Source organism: Periplaneta americana, chromosome 16 (assembly GCF_040183065.1).
Source record: "Periplaneta americana isolate PAMFEO1 chromosome 16, P.americana_PAMFEO1_priV1, whole genome shotgun sequence".
NCBI lineage: Eukaryota > Metazoa > Arthropoda > Insecta > Blattodea > Blattidae > Periplaneta > Periplaneta americana.
Window position 1 is genome coordinate 130704826 of NC_091132.1, and position 24802 is coordinate 130729627.

Here is a 24802-nt window from a genome sequence, read left to right on the forward strand (position 1 = left end):
CACTATATCGATATATATATATATATCGGGAAATATAGTGTAGTGAAAATTCAAACATAAGTAATACTAATGAAATTATTGCAATAAAATCCATGTAATTTTATAATATGACGCATGTCGTGTATGTATGTATGTATGTGTATGTGTGTATGTATGTAAAACTCTAACTATTAAAAAAACATCTTTTCAGACTTATGTTTTATCACACTTGTGACAATTTAAGTATGATTTCTCAACCTCACTAGCATTTTAGATCTTTCCGAAATTCACCCTTATTATACAATATTAATTTATTAATGTAGAAATCTTCTCACTATTCGTGAGCTGCCACAAGAGACAAAGAGTACTTAACGATATAAATGTTTACAAGTTCAGTGAACCATTAATTTTGTTTTGACAATGAAACTCCTACAAGTACATAGCTGCAAATACATTTTGTGATTGGTGGAAATATATCGTACCTAGTTTTAGAGAGGCAAGTGTTACAAAAAAAGTAAAGAATGCTAATGAACTTGGTTTCATTTCGAATATAGGTGATGCTTCAGGAGAGCAATTGATCCTTTCAATGCAGCTAAAGTTACAATCAGAATAATAGATGTAGGTATTCCAAGCCTCTTAAACACATCTTTCATGAAGAGAGTAGAGGTACCTCTTGCTCCAACCAGATTACTTCAAGCTCTTCTAGCCGGTACTTTTGGAGGTAATGAGGAATGGTAGGATTGTAGATATTCTTTTCTTCCTTATCCACTTTTGCTGGCTGTTCCTCATTCGTTTGATTTTATAATACGCAATAATCGTATACAAAACACAGAACGTACTTGCTTAGTCGTGTGTCAAATTCGCTGCCGCTGCCTGTACTTGAAACACCGACTACATTCTGTCCGGCGACGTATGTTCACCTCAAACTAATATAAATATACCGATGTCACGGCCCTAGTCATTAGATAGAATAAGGGAAGAAAGGATGGAAGGACGCGTGAACAAACGAAGAAATTTGTGAACTACTCAGGAAGACAACAATGTTAATGTGTTGTTAAATTATGTCCCACATTTCTCACTTGCCTAGTAGCTAGATGTAACTCGCTGTGTCCCCAATGTATTCAGACGTGTATTATGATAGATTGTGAGGATTTGGGTAATCGAAACAGCTTATTGCTCGCGCGTGGAAATGTAGTGCTTAGTGTTGCCATGTACGCCCAATTTTATCATAACGTCGGCCCTCTGCGACCGGAATTTAGATTTGCACTTTAAAGTAAAGTAACCCATTTAAAGTTCTTGCAGCACTGAGGTAATAAATTTTCTCTTAAAAAACCCAATTCCCGTAAAATAAATGTATTTTTATGAAGTGCAGTACTTTGTAGGACTATAATACTGTTCCAGCAACGTAGTTACCAATTACTAGAATATTCTAAACCTTACGTTCTCTTCGATTTCGTATTTAAGCCTCTTAGAATATGTATTTCTATATATTAGCATACACTCATATACCGAGTGTCCCAAAACCACCTACGATAATATAGCTATCTGATTTTATAATGCAAGATAAAGATTAAAGGCATCACTAGCAATATAAAGATTGTTTCATTCAGCAGTGCAGAGAAGAAAATAAAGTTCATTTCCTCCGATTATTGGCTCAGTTTCTGTTACGTTAATCACCATTATTATCATTATTTTGAAAGTTGCGCCTTAAACTGGTTCACGCGTCCTTCCATGTACGTATACTTAGAAGTGTGAACCAGCACTAGCCAATAAATTGCGTAGATCCTTGTCATGCGGATACTATCATAATTATATACCGGTACTACTAAATCAACATCATTATCATCACAATCATTATGGTTCTGCTTTATTATTAAATGTCGGTTTTCTCATCTATTAATAAGTATGGGACTTGTCATTACTTTATACAATTTTAGACGTGTTTCTTTTTCGGTTAGTGTCAGTTCGAAAAAATAAACAAATGAAGTATAAAACAATAAATTGAAAACTTGTAATTTTTAACACAACAAAATCCTACAGCATAAAAATATAAACCAATAAAGTAGAGAAATCTGTTCAAATAGTAAGATTATTATACAGAGCTTAAAACGATATAAACTGACAAAAACGTCTGGTGATACAGCATAAAATCCCGAACCAAAAAGTCTCATAAAACTTTTCTGTAACTTTTGTGGTTTTCCTAGAAAACACTGTTATCTAAGTCTAATGTTTTTGGAAATGATAGTAGACCGTCATTATTTACTTCGGTCCGCCATGTACATTGCAATTGTGGTGATATCCATGTTGTCTCTCTATTGTGGTGGTGTTAGCCTGTGTTGGAGTGAAGTTAATTGGAAATGACGTTCACATTTACTCGAACAGTAGGGGAGAGTTGGGTAGTATCGGACATCGGGTAATATCGGACAGTGAGTTTCTTTCATCTACCACTAGATGATAGTACCTGAATGACATGGTTACGTTTCTCTGATGTCGCATACAGAAACGTAACCATGTCATTCAGGTACTACCATCTGGTGACAGATGAGAAAAATGCACTGTCCGATATTACCCGATGTCCGATACTACCCAACTCTCCCCTAAATATTAGAATATTATCAATACTAAAAACATTATATTTTAGGAAATAAAACAAAAAATATAAGAAAAAAAACATAATTTCACCACACATTATGTTTAATAGACCTAGGTGTATATTCTGTATAAATTTGGCAGTTTATACCGTTTACACCCTGTGAATATATATTAAAGAGTTTCATTATGTAATCAATTCTATTCCAAATGTCTCTGATACGTCAGAATTGCCGAATTCGGAAATGCGAAAAAAGAAGTGTCGGAAAAAACTGCCTTGTAGTTGATTCCATATAGGCTACTTTATCCATATATAAAGTCATAATACATGGAACGTTTAACGAAAAAAAGTTGCACATTTCTATAGTAGGTGTCATTAATTTGCTCATTCGCCTCACTGAAACACTTCGCCATTTACTTAGGCAAATTATTTAACGTAAATGACATTCTTTTGTATTGTTTCTTTTTCATAAAGTAATACGATATTAAAAAATTTATCACCTTAATTTAATGAAATCCCAAGACGTCAATGCTCCAAAACTTTTCTCATTACAAGATAAAAGACTTTAGTGTCATTTGGTGATTTCTCTTGAGTCCATTTTTCGGTATAAGAGATTAGACGCCTGGCCTTGAGTTCATAATATCTCTGTATCAAACGTTTATAAATCGTTCGGAAATCACCCATTCGCAAACGGTCGCAGGCTGGTAACGCTCGTTTCCATTAAAATATAAAAATGTATCATACATTTTCTAATCAGAGAGTTATTATATAAATGTGTAACAACTGTATTTTAATTTTGGGACTAAGTTCTAATCACTCTAATCGCTAAAAGTTTTCTTAACATCTACAATATCCGTCAATGTACGATTAGTTAATTTTAAAATTAATTTAAAATTTACGAATTTTTCCTATGTTTCAGAATCATCGTTTCCTTTTCCATCATATGTGCAATTGTGCTTAGTTGGACATACATCTTTCCCGAATATTTGTTGTTACACATCTCGTTGATATTAAAACTTATTCAAATTATATTATATATATATATATATATATATATATATATATATATATATATGCTTCGTAATTCAGCTACCTATAAGCTGGAATGAAGTTGCTTGATTCGAAATATATGTGATGTCACAGCGCAGGTATAGGTACGTTCGTATACAAAATAGTATACACTCTGGCTTTCGCTATAATAAGTCAAAGCCGGGACGCAGTCATAGTGAGTAGTCTTATCGATCACTGTCGTGTTATTTAAATAATTACATCTTTGTGGCTGATTGAAGGTTCCTTGCAGAGGTAAAATGCCTTAGGTCAGACGCATAAGCGTGTAATATTGCAGGGAATAGTTGAAGATATTTGAACTAATATTTTCACTGTCAATACAGACAACATTATTACATATACATTGTATAAAATAAACCTAAAAGTGACAAAAACAGTGCACTTAAGACACTGCAATTATATCAAAAGGCACGAAATTGTGTTGAACGTAGTCCAAAAGAATCAGTACCATAAAAATCTGAAAATTATTTGAATATTAACTCGAAGTTTAGCATGTAGCCTACCATGATGTTTAGTGTCAACATCCCATTAATAAATTAAATAATCTACATTTCAGGGTATTTCTAGAAAAATACATTGAAAATAAGTGGGTTTTTAATGTTGAATGATATGCAATATCCTAATGAAACACGAAAAAATATCAGACAATAGGAATAACTTGTACTAAATCATGCACCAATAACGTCATGTGCTAGTGAAAGAATTTCTTGCAATATAAAATCATTTCAAATGACATCCGCATATGTTCAAGTTCCGTAACTTACGAATGCACGTTATTATTCACTGCGAAGATCACGACGAAAATGAACATCACGGCTCAAGCATGTGTTTACTAGTATAGCTTCAGAATGTCGGGAGTTCACTGTACTCTAAGACGACGAAGCGAAGACCTGTTTGTTTATATCCTTATTTGTTGCATCACCTGTATTCGGCGTACTATATACCCAATGTGTCTTTAACTTCAGTGTTTAGGTAGCTGGAATAAGATATATATATATATCTTCCATGATCGCTTTGCCTCGTCTTCAGTATGTCTAGTCAATATCACATCCATTTTAAAATTCATTCGTGTTTTGAAATAAGTCTGTCATAAATCAGTTGCTACTTTCTGATTGCACAAAGTACAAAGTGGTAGCAGTATCGATTTCATCTTACAACGAAAAAAAGTTTTCAAGGTTACTGATACGGAAAAGTCGTTTTGGGCATTTTCTTCTATCTGTCTCTATACAGATATTTGTATTTTTAATTATAACAGACTTTGTTCATATTGAGTATGTAGGATCTAATCAATCAATAATAATGGACATTAAGTTAACAACTTTAACGGGATTCCATTTAAAATGACATGAAATTGCGATTTACGTAAAAAGAAAGGCTGTATTTCTTGATTTTCATAATATAATAGAAGACAAATTAGATAATATAGACTGTATATCCCTGAAAATGTTCTCGCTGAAATTATTTTTATTAGATAGACCTACATAGTTTATACCTCCAAACGAAAATATTTTGAACTGAAACTTTCAAAGCTTAAAAATAAATACACGCACTAATTTCGAAAATCAACGTAATCCTGGAGTTACGAAACTAGAGAAATCAAAGAAAGATATTATTGACACAAAAATAAATGTGGTATTTAAGATATTGGGAAGAAAAAGAATAAATGTAAAGTAAAGTCAACCTCATGACTGGCTAAATCGGCCCAAAGGGTGATGCCAGGTTAAGGGTCCCACCTTTACAGACAATGGGGATTAAATGGCAGGAGGAATGTCAGTCCTATGTGCCATTGTCTGCACTCCCAAGGAAATACCCCTGGTACTCATTTCTACCCCAAAACCATAGTGCGGCCGGAAGTAGAATATATCATTAAAATGTAAAAATATGAAGTGAGAGTTCTTAGTTCTTTCCTCGTTAAAAGGGACATTCTTGTGAAAAAATTCTAACTCTTTCACACTCAGTTGTAAATATTAGTTTACATTCTCCTCGTATAAATAGACTATCTTAATTTGATCGCTGTATGAAAAGATTAGTTGCTTTACAAGTGACATAGTTATAGTTTCAATATTATAAACTATTAAAACATTTCCTCATTTATTTCAATTTTAAATAATGTTTTCATTTCATAAATAGCATAGTGATAATAGCTGCGAATAGAATACTCGTATGTGACAAAATATGTCATGAATATGTACACAAAATTAATCATTTACTTAAAGCTTAAAATTTTTAATTTAAGTCAGATATGTACTTTTATTTTACTATAGAAATTATTTTGTTTCGAAATGTTGAAAATGAAAGTTCTATTTCCTTCTTTATGTAAATTACACTTGAATAAAAGAAACTTCAATGGGAATCCAATTAGTAAAATGATGAACAACTGAATTGCTATAAAACGCACAAAACGTACAGCAAAAAAACTACTGTCGTCTTTATAACATTTGAATGGTGAATTTGCAAAAGGACTTAAGTCCACATTTTGAGGGTTCTGAGTTGAGAGCATGATTTTGTTACTGTGTGCAAGGGGCAATGTTTAGTAGCGGAATGACTTTAATCCATGACTGTTGTATAGTTTTTCTTAGCAGCAGAATATTTGGTTAAGGGGTAAAACGACTTTAGTCCTGGACTTAAGTTGTTTGCCTGTCAAGTACTGAAGAAACTTACATAATATGTAATTTTAATCATACAATTAACTGACAAAATGTTTTTTGTCTGTTGTCATTGGTAATTTTTAACTGAGAAAATTTGTTACGTTTGAAGAACAGAGCATGAAAATGAAAAGCAATATGCTCAGTCAACAAATCTATGTAAATATTTAACATTGTAAAATTCATGTAAGAGAGTGTACTGAGTCCTTCTGGGCTACCTCCAATGGGAGGCAGTTAACAATTTAAATTGCTAAACTTATAGCTGAAGTAAAAAGTATTGCAAAATGGATCCAAGTTCAACATCGAGAGAGAGAATTTTCTTGCTGTCACATTTGACTATATGAAAAATGTAGGCTTGCCTAAACACTAGTTCAGGATATGTGCTACTATCGCCAGCTTACCGTCCTAGCTCTCTCTGTGCACAACATTAAAACAGTGAAATGTCCTTTTGTTCTACCATGAGGGACAGGCCAAGAAAAGTCTTAATAAGTTATGTAATTTTCTCCTGCACAATAACTGTGTCCCATCCAGTATACTAAGAACTGTAGTTATTTTGCGACAGTTGTCCGGGACAAAATAAGAACAACAGACTAATCAAATTCTTAATGACAATAAGTCCTCAGAAACATTTCTTCAACATCATACTTTTCTCCATCAGAGGTCTGTGCTCTTGTGATTAACAAATTGTTCAAAATAATGTTGTTCAACAATTTCAATAAGGTTATTTTATGATTTTGTTATAAATACATTTAGTTAAACATGTTTATGTGTCGATAACATAAGAATTATGATGCAGGATTGAAGTTAATTTGCAGAACAGCTTAAGTCCTGAAGATAATTAAATTTTTACGACCTGAAGAAGAGTCCAAAAGTATAAATTTTTATACTAAAAATATTTCTTTTACATATCTCTTACATATATAAAATTATATTGTAACAATATATGGTTGAGCGAGGCCAAAACAGTTTTCTTTAATTTTCTCAAAACTACTTCTAGGGACTTCAGTTGTTTTGCAAATTCACCATTCATTTTATTACAACTCTGTTTTTATACTAGTTTTAGAAACATATTATAAAAAATTTCGTAGTTTCCAAATATGTATATGTGAGTATTTTATCGGTGGTTTCTTTTTCATTGTCAATTATGATTCTCAATGATTTTAGGTACTAATAGAGCTATAATCTTTGTTTTTTAAATGTATATTGCAATTATATTTTATTCCAAATACATATTATATACGAGTATAAACAATCATTTTCTCAGTTAGGCCTACATTTGTTGTTGCATTACTTTCTAAACTTTGCGATAACTGTCATTTATCTTAACCAGTAAAATAAATCAACAAAAATCAACACAGTTGGAGAAGATGTCGTACGATACATTTATTACTGCTGTAGAATATTTCTGAACCGATACAACAAGAATTAAAATAATTTACTTAATTTCATTTATGATATATTCAAAGTTTGAGTATTCTACCGTTTAATATTAATTTATTGTTTTCTTTTGTCGACTTACTAGAGTTTACATTCTGTTCACGGAAGATATTTGAGAACCGGCTATGGAACACAATTTGTTGGCAGACACGCCAACTCATCCTTTTTCTTGACATTTACTCTACGTTCCTCTGTTTTTAGCATTCTTTGCTCTACCTTCCTCGCATATAACCCAACATACAAACATAGCTTTGTCTTCTCATTCTTTTTTTCAAATAGTTGAATCAAGAAAATAAAAAAAACCGGAGACTGTATTTATTCCCCCCCCCCCATTCTCCATTCGTTTAATATTCATAGACTTGTCAGATTAAATACTACAAGACCATCAAAAAGTTTCTCTGAGAGGAATTTCAACAAAACGAATACTGTCAAGTTGTTTCTCCGCTCGCAGAGACCGTTGTCTTCCTCAGAAGTCTCGTAAGCTGCCTTCAGATATTCTCGAAAACTTTTCGTGTCGTCTTTATGGGTTCTGGAGATGTCATCTCTGTGTCCACTTGTACTTCAGAGTTAGAAGTGCAGACTTGCTCTTGGTTGAACATGTTGTAGCTACATATAAATCTCGTGTTATCTTTATATGTACATGTGTCAGTTACTTGCGCGTATTAAACATGAGATTAATACTAATTCCTAGAATATTCACAACCTGTCAATTTAGAGAGAAAAAGAGAACATTTGTCAATCCTGTTTCCTGTCGCAAAAAAAAAAAAAAAATAAATCTTTTTGTTCATTCTTCGCTCGTTCGCACGTTCATCTTTATTTCGATGCTGTTTCGGTAAGTTATAAAAATAACCACAGGCGTAGCTCAGTCGGTTAAGAAGCTTGCCTGTCGATCCAGAGTTGCGGTCAGAGGCGGATTCGATTCCCGCTTGGGCTTATTACCTGGTTTGATTTTTTCCGAGGTTTTCCCAAACCATAGGGAAAATGTCAGGTAATCTATGGCGAATCCTCGGCCTCATCCGTTAGTGAAATGAATGTTCATTGAAAATTTAGAAGGTTGAACTTTTCCATTTGAAACGCAATGGCCATTGAGATGAAAGACCGTGCACTGCCAGTGAAGTTGTTTTACCAGAATGACAGCAATAGCAACGCTGCATCGCGGGAATATCGCCTACAGAAACAGTTGAGAAGAGTTCCCATGTCAATTGATAGGCTGAAGAAAATGATGAAAAAATTCGAGGAAACAGGTGAATTAGGTGTCGCTCCAGAGAGAGGACGGCCTGACCTTAAGGCTAGCATACAAAGACATGTCGCTCTGATTTCACCAGATATGCTACGAGCAACTGTCGACCATGCCGTGTTACGGATGCAACATGTTACTCAGGTGGGAGGCCATACTGAACAGTGTTTGTAACCATAGTTCCTAACAAAAAATGTGCCGTTGTTGGGTAGTAAGAATAAAGCTTAAGTACTTTCTCAAGGTTTATACTTATGAGTATGAGCACTTCCTGTGATTATATACTCGTAACCACTAGAACATACTCATATTCGTAAGAATAAAGACATTGTAACTAACGCGAATCTATACTCATCTCTAAAGCCTTCTTGATCGTTTAAAAGTTAGTATGTATTCGTGTTACCTATCCTCTTTGACCACATTGCACTGTGATGCTCAGTTTTTTTTTATAGACTTTCACATGCTATCCGTTTGCTGTAGTGGTTTCTGTTTTGCTTTTTATAAATAAATAAGTAAGTAAATAAGTAAATAAAAATATCATCAAAAAAATTAACTAAATAATAAAATTAATTAATTAAATGAACAAATAAATAAATAAGTAAATAAATGAATAAATAAATAAACATGAAAGAGAGAGTAAATCAGATAAGTGACGTTAAGGGGAGGTGGTACACCATGGCAGGTTAAAATATAATGTGTATGTGTCCTGATCCATTTACAAAAATGTCAATCAATACAGAAACCATCAATATATAAGTGTACCAAATTTCATCGCCCTAGGACTGGTAGTTTTAAAGAAAATCCAAAATAAAGATAGCAAATTTAACATTGCGGAGATAGGGTGTACCACCTCCCCTTAATAAACAGGAAACAAGAAAATAGTACTGGGAAATCGTCATTACGGGATGTTGGATAGAGATTACAATCTATTTCTAGAATTCCAGTTATGCTAATTCTATTTTTTAATATAGAGAGTTTTATATATATATATATATATATATATATACTAATAATAAATCTGTAGCCGAAATTTTTCTTGGAATTTTCGATTTTCCAAAAATAATTGGTCCTAACATATATAATTAACCACCCTGAAACCGAAAATCGCTTTTTTGAAATTTTTGTTTGTATGTCTGTCTGTATGTTTGTTACCTTTTTACGCGATAATGGCTGAACCGATTTCGATGAAAATTGGAATATAAATTAAGTTCGTTGTAACTTAGATTTTAGGCTATATGGCATTCAAAATACATTATTTAAAAGGGGGGTTATAAGGGGGTCTGAATTAAATAAATCGAAATATCTCGCATATTATTGATTTTTGTGACAAATGTTACATAACAAACGTTTCTTTAAAACGAATTTGTGATAAGTTTTATTCCTTCAAAAATTTTGATAGGACTGATATTTAATGAGATAAATGAGCTTTAAAATTAAAATAACTGCCATATAAGGCCGTGTAATGAATTAAAAAACAAATGACTTCGTCTATAAGGGGCCTTGGACAGCAACAATCGAAAGCTATGAAAGATAGCCTACAGAGAATGTTTCTGTGTTTGTATGAAGTAATATCGGAAGCTAAATTAACCGATTTGTATAATTAATTATTATTTCACCATTGGAAAGTGTAGTTTCTCTAGATGGACATAATGCTATAATGTTATTACAGTAACTTCTGATATAATATAATATAATATAATATAATATAATATGTAAGATTATATAATATAATTTAAATTATTTGAAGGGTTCACAACCATAGTGGGCCAAGCGCCATTTACTGAATACGTAGAAAACTAGAGTTAAAATTAAGTTATTACCATAATTCAATGGAAACCTATAACAAGTAAAACAAAATATACACATTAAATCTAAATGATGTCAATCTTCATTAAACTATGGTTGCATGTAATAAAAATTAAGAAACAGGTTAAAGGAATTGTCATTGCACCAAATGAGTGTCTCTGGACCAAAATGATCGCATTTTAATTATTTGGATGCAATTTAAATTAAGTAACATATTAAACGATTTATCCTTCTATCAAACACGAATGTTCCCTGGATCAAACGTCCTATTTTAATTATGTAATTACTTTATATTTATTTCTAACGGGTGCAGCGGAGCGCACGGGTACGTCTAGTATATACACATAATTTAAAGTTACAAGTAATTGCATTTTGCAATTCAAATTTTACAAAATAAACTGCAATTGTTAATTATATTTAACAATACAATCTAACCTTATAATTTGATAGCCATTCATATCTTTATAAGTTACGTTTTTTATGAATAACAAACCTACGTGTTTAACCTTTTTCACATTCACTTTTGTGAAGCGTTAAAGGCTTCTGGAGTTCACGTCTTTTTCTATATTTTTCCATGAGGTACTACATCGTTCATAAATTCTGCCACTTTTTTTTTTAACTTTAAACTGAACACAAATCAACAAATATTCAGAATTGCGCCTGCTACAAGAATAACATAACGAACTTATAAATATTGAGAATAGGGTATACTAGCTTTTATTCTTATCAAGCATGAGTATATATTCTGTACAAGATGGACACTTGAGTATATTCTACTGTGCTTCCATGTTATGAGTATGTAATGTAAAATAAGTAGGTACTCAAATGATTTTATTCTTACTAACAAGAGTATAAACAGTACTAAAAAAAGTCCAGTATATACTATATACTCATGTTTATTCTTACCACGGGTTATCATGTGTTTGATCTTTCCTGCCTTTTTCCTGCGCCCATACCACGTTCTGATTGGTTATAGCGCCATATCTTCGCCTGGTGGCAAGATATGGAACTAATTATTTGTTTTTCGGAATAATTCGCGAGCGCATTGCTTAATTAGCATATCTATGAGGTTTCACACTCCTACTATCATTACAGTCCTTGCCGTGCCACGCTGAATACCTTCAAGGTGGTTATAATATTAAACTGACGGGTTTTCAATTGCTGCACAGTATGAATTTTGTATGGATACCAGTGTAAAATGCACCGCGAAATCTTGGGAACTGTTGATCAAGGGAGCGACAATAATTCACGTGACACAGCTCGAGCACTGGTTCCAGAACTTGAGTCATGTGTTGCACGGTCATCTACAGCTACAGAAACTTCGTCGACGACTTCCATGGGGATGGGCCGCCATCCTCTCCCTGCTGCGACACCTAATTCAACTGTTTCCTCGAATTTTTTCATCATTTTCTTCAGCCCATTAATGACATGGGACCTCTCCTCAACTGTTTCTGTTGGCGATATTCCCGCACTGCAGCGTTGCTATTGCTATCATTCTGGTAAAACAACTTCACTAGCAGTGCACGGTTTCTCTTCTCAATAACCATTGCGTTTCACAAGGAAAAGTTCAATCTTCAAAATTTTCAAGGAACATTCACTTCACTAGCGGAATCAACACGCGTCACTAAGCAACAGGGAATTGACACAATGCAATGCAACCGGAAGAACATACTGATATTAGAGTTACAGACAATTGAACGTTTTGACTGCTTACAGCTCCATATTTACACGTGGTAGCGAGACTTGGAACTAATTTTTTGACATAATTCTCAAGCGCATTGATTAATTAGCACATCTACGAGGTTTTACACTCCTACGATCATTAGAGTCCGTGATGTGCCACGCTGAACACCGTCAGTTTAATCATAACCACTCTGTATATCTTGTTTCAGACGCTGAGCGATTGTCTATTAGGTATGATATAGTATCAAGTTTAAAAGTAGAATTGACTGAACAACTCCAGAACGTATTGGATGATAATAACAGTTACATTCATAGTTTCTCATACATCTTTGAAAATGACTCAGGAGCAAAGGACTTATAACTTTTAATAAGTTATTATTCACTAAGTAATTACAAAACTGTATTTAGATTTAAGTCAATAATATTTATCTAACAAGTGCAGCGAAGTGCACGCGTATGGCTAGTTAACTAATAAGTCACAAAGTAACTAACTGAACCGTGAGTCGGCTATTCAACTTGAAAATAGACTATGGTCAACGGGACAAGATACGAAAATCTTCTGGAGGAAATTTGCAGCACTGCTATATTATCCACTAAAATACAATTTCCACCAGAAATCGAAGCCCAGTTCCTTGTGGCAGAAAGAATTAGGCTGAGAAACGGGCTTTAAAGGCAGGAAATTATCGATATGCATCTTAGTCTAGACAGTGTTAGGTTGTGAAAACATTCGTAGGCCCTGAAATAGTAGCAGAAAATTAACCGGTTTGCAAAAACAAAAATTATTTCATCTATATTCAACATTGAGTTTTTATCACAATTAAACCGAGAAAAATTCGTTCCGGCACTGGGAATCGAACCCGGGACGTCTCAGCTCTGCGCGCTGAGGGCTCTTTCCAACTGAGCTATGCCGGGACACGATCCACGGTGCCGGTCGAACTCCTCTCATTGTACTGTTTCGTGTCCCGGCATAGCTCAGTTGGAAAGAGCCCTCAGCGCGCACAGCTGAGAGGTCCCGGGTTCGATTCCAGGTGCAGGAACGAATTTTTCTCGATTTAATTGTGATAATACACATTGACTACTTCATAGTAGTCGTGTTAATATTCAATGAGGATGGCGAGACCTCATATAATGAATATCTGATGTATTGACTTTTTAATTACATTTACTAATTCAGAAGTGTCCACTTAGACACCTGAGAGATTACTATTAACAGCAGAAACACAAGCATGCATATGTATGGCACTTTCTTTTTATCTGTGAAGCTACAGCCAGTGAAGGGCCCAGATCGACCAGCCAGCTGCTTCCCTCACGCCCACATGCCGAAGCAGAGATGGATGATCATCCAACCAGAATGGAGGTATCGTGTGGTTAGCACGATGATCCCCCCAGCCGTTGCAGCTGGCTTTCGCAACCGGATTTCGCTACTTATCGTAACTCCCCAAGTGCATCACAATGCTGGGTGGGCACCGGTCCCATACCCTGGCCGAAATTTCATGAGAAAATTTCTTCCCCCATGAGGAATCCAACCAGAGCGCATTCCGTAATGCGAGTCGTAGACAGGATGCCTTTGACCACGACGCCACGGCGCGGGACTATGTATGGCATAGGCATTATAAAAAGATTATAAAAATTTAAAAATATGACTACATGTCCACTCTCTCAGAATTTAGAGGGACATCATTTTATTTTTACTAACATTGCTAATATTAACCTGGCTATACCTTTGGATCAACGATTAAGAACCGGAAACACAATTTGCTACCCCCTTCCACGACTGAAGTTCGATGATACTGGCGTAATATACAAACAAATCACTTTACTAGGTATAGGAGGGAAGGAAAATAGTTCATCATTTACGTAAACTAGGAAATATCGCGATTTTCAGTTTGATAATTTTCATTAGGTTTTTGTTTAATCAAAATATAGGACAGTATTAACAATGAGTGTTTTTACTCACGAACTGAGCTTTCATTCGGACGTATTCATTATGCAGTGTATAATATACTGTCTACAGCACATTAGCTGAAGTTAAATTGAAAAATAATCATAATATGGATATTTAAACACATTTTTGAAAATGGTGGCTGTTAATTTCGATACAGGCTTCAGTTCTAATATGCATATTATCGCACTATAGACTATTGTACGTAATTGCAATTACCAGGTTCGTACTTCGTATCAGTAACTCATGTTGAAATAATTCTGTACCTACTCTATAAAAGAGACCTTACGTACTGTAAATTCAATCTTCACTTCTGCCCGATCCGAAAAGATAAAATTACTCAAACATGCTATCTACTGTCCGTCCAAGTAGTTACGTCGCAGCGTTGTAGAGAGGGAGGAAATCACGTGACAGTTAATTACTTAACGATGCCCTTTTATTTATTTTAAACAATTATATGGGTATAATATTACGTAGATGTCCAATTCCTAACAGAAATTAATGTTCTGAGAATAGAGCTAAGACACAGCCCAGCCACTAGCATTTAGAGAGAGGCGAATAGAAGCAGGTGGAGGAAACCGGGATGCGATGTAGGCAAATGGAAAATGATTCAATATTGAAAGCTCTTTCGTCACTGGAAAACGCGAACATAATTTTGGAACGTACTGTTTACTATGACCGTAAGGCTACTATGACTATATGCGGTCTTGGATCTGTGTGGAGGACGGTTGAACTTCATTAGTAGATGGGGTGGGAGTGAAGTACATTTAAAAAACTCAGGTACAATAAAAATTGAAGTAAAAATAAAATGATGTCCCTGTGTAAAGGCAAGAAATGCAAAATAAAGTGCAACTACAGACCGAAGTGTCGAAAAGACATTTGGCGTTCTATGAAATAAATAGATGGGGCCGAAACAGGTCTACAGAGGTCTAATTCGTGAAGGATGATGATGATTATGATGATGATGATGAAATAAATAGTGGAGAGGTGAGTTAGATATGAAGACGAAAGATAACTTTGGCCAATTCAAGTTATTTTGATGGTTATGGTACTGATACTATGAACTGAGAAAAAATCTCTCACATGCAGCTAACGCTGTATTTCTGCAACAAATATTTTCCCTCTTTGATGTGTACTCCAATGTAGCGGAATAAATTATGAGGAATTCATGTTTATATTTCTAGGAATGGGAATAAATAAACAAAAATATTGTTCACTTGAAATGTTTTCCATTTTTTTTCCCCAAAGTGTAAGTAAAGTTCGTGTTTTTATTGTCATTTCCCATGAAATGGGATATACGTTTCCAATCGCCCTGTTCAACCATCCGTAATGGTAACACATGATAAATCCCACGAAAGTAAACAGAACTTCATATGACATTCAAGAGTAATATGCACTGTAAACAATATGTGATGTTCATACGTGACTGCGTATCTTCTCTTCCCTGCATATAGATGACAGTCTCTTCCGTATAATTTTAAATCATAAAACGAGTTGCATGAATACATTCCACAAAACATCCCGTATAGCTATACTTTATAATGTTACATTTCAAAACAAAAGAATATCAATATCTAAATGACACAAATATTTACCTTCTTGTTACACGAAATATAGAGAAATTGTTTTCATTGTGAGAAAAGAACTGATTTCGTGAATTTTAATAATATATACGTATGTTTCAGCTTCATTAAATCATGAACTAGTGGTAAGTCTATCATTAACAGAAAAGGTTCTAGCACAGCGGTGACCAAAGCGGGTGTCGTGATTACATCGTGTAAACACAGACATTCAAACGGGTACGAGGAATTTCCTGTACATTGCTGTGTGTTTCATTCACGTACTTAAGGCAGGCAGTGGCGGTATCAAGTCGTTCTACAAACTCTGTCTCTACAAGCAGTAAGAGGTGGTTTCGTAAAGAATGAGAAGAACTTTTTTATTGTTTTGTCGGACAAAATGTAATGACCTATGTTTGCTTTGCTGAACGGTTCAATTAAGAGTATATAGAACCAGAAACTGCCACTCTGAATAAAGTATTATTATTATTATTATTATTATTATTATTATTATTATTATTATTATTATTATTGATCAATAAGTATGTGTTTATATAATTCTTCTGTATATGCATGCATTTGAATATTGATATTTTTAGATCTTCTCTCTAGAAGGATAAAATTATTAGCATTTATCTCAATTTTGATCTTCTTAAACTTTAGATGAGGGTAACTATTTATTAGTTTTCAAATAATAATGATATTGTAGAAAAACTGATTGAATATTATGTGCCAACGAACTGTTAAACGGCAGGAATTGGCATCTTAAATTATGGCCAGGAAGAGAAAGATGAGATAAATAAATGTAAGGAAGTCAGCTGCCTAATGGCGTTTGAAATATCTCGTGCTCTAAAGCCTTTTAATAGAACAGAATTTCTCAAAAGAGTAATGATTAAAATAGCTTAAATAACTTGTCCATAAGTTTCAAATTTTGAAAAACTACGAATTCGTCGACCAAGTATCGAGAGAAGAATTTAGAAAATTCCTGATTATATTCAAGAGGAAGGTTGAAAAAGATGCAAGAAAAATCGTATATTAATCACTGGCTCTTGATGACAGCAGTGATATTACTGATACAGCAAAGCTTGAGATTTTTATCCGCGGGATTGATCAAGATGTTAGTACAGGAACCACCACTGGTTGTAGTTTTCATGCCAAGTACCTTTCCTCCGTCTCCTTACTTCATAGGCTGTCTGTCGCATGTAATCACTGCAGCTCGAGTTTTGGTCACCACTGTTCTAGCATCAGCAATAACAATAGTACTTACATCAGTCCTAGTATTAATAGTAGTAGTAGCAGCAATCGAAATATGAGTAAAGGAAATAGTAGTAGTAGAAGTAGTAGTAGTAGTAGTAGTAGTAGTAGTAGTAGTAGTAGTAGTAGTAGTAGTAGTAGTAGTAGTAGTAGTAGTAGTAGTAGTAGTAGTAGTAATATAGTAGTAATAGTAGTAGTGGGATGCATATTGTATGAGAAACAATAGTATTAGCATTAATACTTGTGGACTTATTTAGAAGACTAGTAGTAGTACAATTTAAAACTTACTTACAGATGGCTTTTAAGGGACCCGGAGGTTCATTGCCGCCCTCACATAAGCCCCCCAATTTAAGTGTGTATCGAAGTAAAACCAATGTTTCTCACACAGGAGACAAAAAGGGATTATTATATCAATTGATTTCAGTGGAAGTGGTGGGTAATGTTGAATAACTGACGTTAGGTATAACCCATTAATGAAGTAATAGATGAATGAATTTGTGAATAAGCGAACGAAAGAATAAATTATTATATGATAAAAAGCAGTGTGAAGGATTTGGAAAATAAGAACAAGGGAATTAAAATTTCTTCGTTCGTGAAGCTGAAGATGTGTAGAATTTGGAAGAATGCGATAATCATTTGATAATGTTAGCTGTTGCATTAAATGTAATACTACATTTAATGGTATTAATAATAGACTAATTGCAGTAGCAACGAATTAAATGGGAGTATAAAGGGACAGTGCATCAGTTATTCATAGATTTCAAAAAGGCATATATGACTCGGTTCAGAGAGAAGTTTTATATGACATTCTTATTGAATTTGGTATTCCCAACAAATTAGTTCGATTAATTAAAATGTGTCTCAGTGAAACGTACAGCAGAGTTCGTATAGATCAGTTTCTGTCAGATACGTTTCCAATTCACTGCGGGCTAAAGCAAGGAGATGCACTATCGCCTTTACTTTTTAACTTTGCTCTAGAGTATGCCATTAGGAAAGTCCAGGATAACAGAGAGGGTTTGGAATTGAACGGGTTACATCAGCTGTTTGTCTATGCGGATGACGTGAATCTGTTAGTAGAAAATCCACAAACGATTAGGGAAAACACGGGAATTTTACTTGAAGCAAGTAAAGGGATAGGTTTGGAAGTAAATCTCGAAAATACAAAATATATTATTATGTCTCGTGACTAGAATATTGTACGAAATGGGAATATAAAAATTGGAAATTTATCTTTTGAAAAGGTGGAAAAATTCAAATATCTGAGAGCAACAGTAACAAATATAAATGATACTCGGGAGGAAATTAAACACAGAATAAATATGGGAAATGTCTGTTATTATTCGGTTGAGAAACTTTTATCATCCAGTCTGCTGTCGAAAAATCTGAAAGTTATGATTTATAAAACAGTTATAAAACCGGTTGTTCTGTATGGTTGTGAATCTTGGACTCTCACTTTGAGAGAGGAACATAGGTTAAGGGTGTTTTGAGAATAAGATGCTTTGGAAAATATTTGGGGCTAGAAGGGATGAAGTTACAGGAGAATGGAGAAAGTTACACAACACAGAACTGCACGCATTGTATTCTTCACCTGACAAAATTAGGAACATTAAATCCAGACTTTTGAGATTGGTAGGACATGTAGCACGTATGGGCGAATCCAGAAATGCATGTAGAGTGTTAGTTGGGAGGCCGGAGGGAAAAAGACCTTTAGGGAGGCCTAGACGTAGATGGGAAGATAATATTAAAATGGATTTGAGGGAGGTGGGATATGATGATAGAGAATGGATTAATTTTGCTCAGGATAGGGACCAATGGCGGGCTTATGTAAGGGCCGCAATGAACCTCCGGGTTCCTTAAAAGCCAATAAGTATGTAACGAATTAATTAATTAATATTGATTTAGGATTGGAGTCCTAATACATATGTTTAATCAATATTTGAACTTAGACCTGCTAATTTCATAGTTGCGAAGTTCCGACAACTCAGGGGTAGTGAGAGTAATATTTGTGATAACGGTAGTTTTAATGTAGTAGGTGGTAGAGGTACATAGTCCTAATATAATATAGTAGTGTTACAGTAAGAGATTCTGTACAATGCATCTGCTTGAAGTGAAGTTGCTCCAGGTTGACCTGGTAAGAATGTGAAACGTGAGCCACGAAGTGAAAGAACAAGTATTGAAAAAGGTAGACACGGCACCTACGTATATCTGACAGTACTACAGTAGCGACCAGGACTAATGGCTTACATAGAAAGAAAAGAGGATCGCAGTGCAGTACCGGTAGTACAGTTTTCTTTTAAGTCACCTCTGAGAGACATCTCTGTGTCCAATTCTGTGAAGCAATTTCTCCCCCTTTCCTTGCATGTCCCAGTAGGGCACCTATTGTTTACTGCAAAGGGAGCACACTGTCACTGTTCCAGTCTTGCGTGGCAATAAAATACGCACAACGAAACTCCAACGATAAAAGAAGAAGCTGCAAAATAAATACTAACATATTCACTACATTTCATCAATAAAATATCTTGCAGAGAAGTCATATATTTCAAACCTGATATTTGTGCGGTTGAAGGAGTCAGTTACTCCTGAAGGCATTAAAACCCGAATATTTACTTACTCACTTACTTACTTACTTACTTACTTACTTACTTACTTACTGACTTTTAATGAACCCGGAGGTTCATTGTCGCCCTCACATAAGCCCGCCATTGGTCCCTATCCTGAGCAAGATTAATCCAGTCTCTATCATCATATCCCACTTCCCTCAAATCCATTTTAATATTATCTTCCCATCTACGTCTCGGCCTTCCCAAAGGTCTTTTTCCCTCCGGTCTCCCAACTAAAACTCTATATGCATTTCTGGATTCGCCCATACTTGCTACATGCCCTGCCCATCTCAAACGACTGGATTTAATGTTCCTAATTATGTCAGGTGAAGAATACAATGCGTGCAGTTCTATGTTGTGTAACTTTCTCCATTCTCCTGTAACTTCATCCCTTCTAGCCCCAAATATTTTCCTAAGCACCTTATACTCAAACACCCTTAACCTATGTTCCTCTCTCAAAGTGAGAGTCCAAGTTCCACAACCATACAGAACAACCGGTAATATAACTGCTTTATAAATTGTAACTTTCAGATTTTTTGACAGCTGAGTGGATGATAAAAGCTTCTCAACCCAATAATAACAGGCATTTCCCATATTTATTCTGTGTTTAATTTCCTCCGGAATATCATTTACATTTGTTACTGTTGCTCCCAGATATTTGAATTTTTCCACCTCTTCAAAAGATAAATTTCCAATTTTTATATTCCCATTTCGTACAATATTCTAGTCACGAGACATAATCATATACTTTGTCTTTTCGGGATTTACTTCCAAACCTATCTCTTTAAATGCTTCCAGTAAAATTCCCGTGTTTTCCCTAGTCATTTGTGGATTTTCTTCTAACATATTCACGTCATCCGCATAGACAAGCAGCTGATGTAACCCGTTCAATTCCAAACCCTCTCTGTTATCCTGGACTTTCCTAATGTCATATTCTAGAGCAAAGTTAAAAAATAAAGGTGATAGTGCATCTCCTTGCTTTAGCGCACAGGGAATTGGAAACGCATCTGACAGAAATTGACCTATACGGACTCTGCTGTACGTTTCTCTGAGATACATAAAAAAAAAAAAAATTGAAACATCGATGAAGGTTCTATTGCAGCGATATCAAGGTCAAGAGCACGTGGACAGTTCTGCGTGCGATCAAGCGCTCACTGGTTGCAATGCAGGCAGCAACAGAGAATAAGAAGGGGTGAGCAAAGTGAAGTCTATTGGCCTGTCACTGCAAGATGAATTAAACTGTTTTTAAATAATAGATAACGTGTTACATTCATATAAGACAACAAGAAATCAGAACATGTTTTGTAGAGTGTAACTCTCTAATATGTGCAAAGAATTATAAACTAGTAGGCTACAATAAATAATAAGCATAGCTTCTCCTTAACGTATATATTTTCAGATAATAGCTAGAATATGATTAGTTTTTATATAATTATCTAAAAATTAATCCAACTAGTATAAAACATTGCTTTTCTGTTTTAAACTTACTAATACAAAAGTGAAAGAAATTACAGGACATTATGCATACGGAAGAATGAAATAATAGGATTGCAACAAATAATAAACATAGTTTATTTTTTATCTTAGAGGTTTTAGTAATGACGCCTATCTAATTAAATGCTATGTAACTGTTACACACTTAATAATGTACTTATTATATGAACAGCACATTTCTACAAACAAATTTAAATTCCTGACTTCTTATCTAAGACAGATGTGTTTCTTCTTGTTTTACCCGACATCAACCTCCTTATGTCCGGCGAAATTATGTTTCCTGCAGCATGATGTAGCATAGAAAGCGTATTATCTTAGATAATCTTGGTATTAGTCTTGGTTTTGTGAGGTTCACAAGTGAGGAAAATTGCTCACATTCGTGCTTACTGCCGAATATAGAAATAATTTGCGCCGCAAATATTCGTACCCTGGATATATTTCCAGGCAAAGCGAACTTCCAACTTTACTCTGTCACACATTTTAATGAATTTGGAGAGAACCTTCCCTCGGCTTAACCAAAGGACATCACAGTGGTAAGGACCATTGTCAAACTGAAAATCTATAGACGAAATATCTTCACAATTTTTTAGACAGAATTCATAACGAGTCTTCGCTATTATAATCCATACTTTTGTAAACTTAAATGCAATGCAGCGAGGAAGAACCTCTGCAGTACATCTAAACATATATTTATTACTATTTAATGTCAATAAAACAACAAAATTTCAATATATCATTATGTACATCAATTAATAATGTCAGGCGTTTCACATTGCTCCTCTTCGTAACTAAATGCTTTCCATATATCAAAGAACATTTTCGTCTCTTTCACTGATAAGAAGTCAGGAGTCCAGTCAGCCTAAAACTTACTGAACGACTTCTTCCTCAATGTGTAATGTACAACCCTTGGGTTCATCAGTGACTTGTACCTGCGTGCCGTACGTGCTCCCCACAGCGCATACGGGCGATGAGGCACGCTTGCGCTCTCGTTGACATCACTGTTCTATTGTATGGTCCCTTACACACACTAACTTTTTTACTTTTCTGGAGACATAATTATAGGTAAACATTTATTTCGACCAGTCCTGTGCAGACACTCCTGAGAATTTAGGTGCAGTTAATGACGGCTTTCGAGCGGTAGTCTTTATTGACCTATGGAGCTTTATTGTGCGTTAACTCCATAGCTTATAATAAGTGTAGGGCTACTACACATACTTCATCTCGGCTCCCGCTTTATTATTTATTTTCATATAATCTCTACACACGCTTGTGAAATAGCAATATACTGGCCATAAGAAGTCACATAACATCAACGTATTCATCATCATTTACTATCTCTCTATCGCGTTTGTGGACTACCCTACTCTGCGACATCAGACATTGTCGGAATTTAATACTATTCATTAACAAATATTTTATTGCTGAGTAAGGTAAAATGAAGTCTACTAAAAATTTTACTTCGGAATATGTATGATAAGACTTTCTTGTGTTAAATTCTAACGTATCTTGTTTACATGTTTCGACCTATTTATGGGTCATCCTCAGAACTGGTCGTTGTTGGTCTTTGCGCCTCTTGTTTTGTTTCCTGTAAGGGTGTGTTCGTGTGGTATAATGTAGAGTCAAAGAGTGTGTGCGTTGTGAAATTTAGTTTTGTGTTGAGAATTTCGTTGGGGTGTGTTTTCGCGTGTCTATGTATTTCATGTTGTTCTAGTGTGTTTAGTTTCTGGCTTTTTGGTTGGATGTGTAGTATTTCCATGTCTATGTTGATGTCTCTGTGGGTGTGGTTAGCATTTGTGATGTATTCTGCATATGTGAAAGTGTTTTGTAATTCTCAACACACAACACCATTCCAGAACACACACACTCTTTGACTCTACATTATACCACACGAACACACCCTCACAGGAAACAAAACAAGAGGCGTCAAGACCAACAATGACCAGTTCTGAGGATAACCCATAAATAGGTCGAAACATGGAAACAAAGTACGTTAGAATTTAACAAAAGAAAGTCTTATCATACATATTCCGAAGTGATACAGTGTTTGAAGTTGTGTAATCAAGATGTACAAGTATGAAAATAACTTTATAGTACAAGCTTCGAAATTTTCACTGTTTTGTTTCTCTTTCAATTTGTGAAGTCACTTACTTACACCTGTATGTTATGTTACTTAATCATTAAATATAATTAGGAATGTAATCTACATCTTCCGATGTTTGGTGACGTATATACGTCCGTTGATGTGACATCATACCATGGCATGATTGTGAATATAATAGTATTTCAATTCAATTCATAATTAGGAAATGCATATACCAGTACACTTTTAAATAGTACACGTTATGATTTTATTTATGGACTTGCATTTTTTCTCTTTTTGTTTTAGCATTTGAAATTTGTGACAGGATCTCCATTAGTTGACGTTGTGTAACGTGTATACTTTTTATGTTAATAAACCTAATCAATCTCTATCTTTTTGTTCCTTATTTATATCTTTCATCTGAATTTGTTTTTTTGGTATATATATTTTTGGTGGTGTAGCAGAGCCGGGTTGGTGACCTTAACTCCATCACATTAAATAAATAAGTAAATAAATAAGTAAGTAAAATAAATAAATAAATAAATAAATAAATAATAAATAAATGAGTGAGAGAGTAAACAAATAAATAAATACATAAATAAATATATTAATTAATTGATTAATTAAATAAATTAATAAATAAATAAATGAATAAATGAGTGAGTGAGTAAGTAAGTAAGTAAATAAATACATAAATAAATAAAGGAATAAATAAATTAATTAATTAAATAAATTAATGAATAAATAAATAAATAAATGAGTGAGTGAGTGAGTGAGTGAGTAAAGTAAGTAAGAAAATAAATAAATTAAATAAATAAATAAATTACTTACTTACTTACTTACAAATGGCTTTTAAGGAACCCGAAGGTTCATTGCCGCCCGCACATAAGCCCGCCATCGGTCCCTATCCTGTGCAAGATTAAGCCAGTCTCTATCATCATACCCCACCTCCCTCAAATCCATTTTAATATTATCCTCCCATCTACGTCTCGGCCTCCCTAAAGGTCTTTTTCCCTCCGGTCTCCCAACTAACACTCTATATGCATTTCTGGATTCGCCCATACGTGCTACATGCCCTGCCCATCTCAAACGTCTAGATTTCAAGTTCCTAATTATGTCAGGTGAAGAATACAATGCGTGCAGTTCTGTGTTGTGTAACTTTCTCCATTCTCCTGTAACTTCATCCCGCTTAGCCCCAAATATTTTCCTAAGCACCTTATTCTCAAACACCCTTAACCTATGTTCCTCTCTCAGAGTGAGAGTCCAAGTTTCACAGCCATATAGAAGAACCGGTAATATAACTGTTTTATAAATTCTAACTTTCAGATTTTTGGACAGCAGACTGGATGATAAGAGCTTCTCAACCGAATAATAACACGCATTTCCCATATTTATTCTGCGTTTAATTTCCTCCCGAGTGTCATTTATATTTGT

The 24802-nt window shown here is 34.4% G+C and overlaps 1 protein-coding gene across 1 annotated transcript in view; it reads right to left on the reverse strand.

Moving 5' to 3' along the window:
* Positions 1-24802, reverse strand: part of LOC138691223 (neurotrimin-like) — a 1545609-nt gene that overhangs the window by 1057788 nt on the left and 463019 nt on the right. The window lies entirely within an intron of this gene.